This window comes from Alosa alosa, chromosome 21, assembly GCF_017589495.1.
Source record: "Alosa alosa isolate M-15738 ecotype Scorff River chromosome 21, AALO_Geno_1.1, whole genome shotgun sequence".
NCBI classification, from domain to species: domain Eukaryota; kingdom Metazoa; phylum Chordata; class Actinopteri; order Clupeiformes; family Clupeidae; genus Alosa; species Alosa alosa.
The window spans coordinates 18,098,815-18,101,314 of record NC_063209.1 but is presented as its reverse complement, the minus strand read 5'-3'; positions in this window follow the sequence as shown (position 1 = coordinate 18,101,314).

Below are 2,500 nucleotides of genomic sequence, written 5' to 3'. Positions count from 1 at the left end.
TGGTCACACACACGCACACACACACACACTCGAGCATGAATGATCAACTCTGACAGCAGCCAGCAGGGGCATAGATCCAGCCCTTGAGCAGAACGGTTCTGGTTCAGCTGCGGCCTGGTTCTGGCTCAGTTGTGGCCTGGTTCTGGCCCTGCCTGGGCTGCTGTTTGGATCAGCATTACTGTCCCACGGCGCTGCTAACTGACCACTGGACGTTAGCTGACACAGCTGGTGTTGGTGTTATTGCACTATCTACAACGTAGATTATTATACACGTTTGATAATCAAATTATTTATGTGCAAAAAAAGGAAGGAAAATATATATCTGTATAAACTATATATATATATATATATAACACATTGTTAAACTTTGGATGTAGTTTTGTTTGGTGAGAATGTGATTATGTGTGCATCTTGTTAGGTATGTACCACAAAACCTTTTTTATACAAGCCTGTCTCCATTTGAATTCTCTGACATATTTTTCTTCATCAGTTAGCTAACATGAATCAGTAATAGTATTGTGTTTTCTGTGGTCCAGACCATAATTGCTGAAATGTTCCTCAATGAGTAGTTGTAAATTATGGAATGTTGAGTTTAGTATTGGTGCCAAGGTCCACTGGAGTCATTGAAGCACCAAGTTCCTGTTGCCTCTTAGTCCTGTTTCTGACCACCAGTGCTTAAATGAACTTTTCAGCCCACAAAGGGCTCTTCTCCATGTATAGTATTGTTGTATATGCTCCTGTGTTAAAGTGCTCTATATGTGTGAGGATATGGTCATTAATAGAGGTGGTTGGCTGACCTTATGTAACGGTGGAGGGTGACGTTCTCTCTCCTGCAATAACGGACGTCTCAGTACTGTCTGTTTGGCCCTTTATGACACTTTATTAGAACTCTGCTGAACAGATGTGATGCGTCTTACTTCTGTGTATAGAGGGATAGTTCCTTTACCTGTTCTGTGCATGTGCATAGAGTTACAGTTCCTTTACCTGTTCTGTGCATGTGCATAGACTTACAGTTCCTTTACCTGTTCTGTGTATAGAGGTACAGTTCTCTGCTAGTGATGCCTATGTTAGCTCCAGGTGCTGGGTAGTAATGAGTTAGGGGGTGATATATGTATGATGTCACAGCTGTCTATAATGTTCAACTCAATAAAAAAAAATAAGGGGCAGAGTTGGTGTGTGTGTGTGTGTGTGTGTGTGTTTATCTCATCAAAAGCCTACTGTAATGAAACTTCAAACAACACAGGTGGTCTACAGGCCTTCATCCAGCCCTACATTCACAGACACACACACACACCTCCAACACAGGTAGTCTACAGGCCTCGCGGACCTGTGATCGGATAGATATGCCACGCATGTCAGATGAAAGAGGAGACAGAGCTATCATTTGATACCAAGTACATCCTTCTGGGTTATAAAACAGACAGGTTTTATCTGTGCCCAGCCCTACATTCACACACACACACACACCTCCAACACAGGTGGTCTACAGGCCTTAACCCAGCCCTATATTCACATCCCTAAGACACACAGCTCCAAATGGATCGACACAGTATCTGGAAATGACGAGATGCAGGCTCTCCTAGTGCACCCTGGGTAAACTCTATGAGCGGTATTAAACTGGAATAAGTCAAATCTGACAGGCTCTCTAAGTGAATTCTGGGTAAACTCAATGAGCTGGTAAACTCTACGACCTGGAGTAGGTCACCTTAGAGCTATAGAGCAGATCCTCCATCTGACATCACACACACACATCTCGACCCCCTTTCTGTCAGTGTCAGCAGGGGTGGCGGACAGCTCATTCTCTCCTGAAGACTTCGAGTACCGGACGGTTACCGTGGGAACCAGGTTCTTGCGCATGATGTGGTGGGCTAATGGTGTTTAAATTGTGCCCAGATTTCTCCACTGAGCGCTGTGGTGCCGCGGTTTGGCAGTGCTGGAACAGTACAGCTGTCTGAATGCCAACAATGATGTCAGTGTGGTTTGCTGTGTGTGTGTGTGTGTGTGTGTGTGTGTGTGTGTGTGTGTTTGAGACATAGTAATGTATTTGGGTTATGTGCGTCTGGTTGGGAGGGAGAAATGTATGTGTGCATATTTTAAAATGTTTATGTTTGAGAGAGCTATATACAGGTATGTGTTTCCCTCTCTGTGAGTGTATGTGTGTGTGTGTGTGCATGTGCGTGTGTGTGTGTGTGTGCAAATCTGCAGAGGTTTTTAGGTTACGTAGAACAGTGGTGAGGCCCTGTGTTGAGTTATGAATCTAATAATCCAACCGTGTGGCTAAATGTGTGTGTTTGTGTGTGTGTGCGCTCTCTCTATCTCTCTCTCTCTCTCTCTCTCTGTCTAGCTCTCCCTCTCTCTCAGACACACACACACACACACACACACAGTGCATTGAAACAGGACTCTGGTTTTCCTTTCCAGCCCAATATGCTGATGCATGAGAATGTGTGGGAGAGTGAACGACTGTGTGCATTAGTGGAAAGATCTGAGGAAATACAAG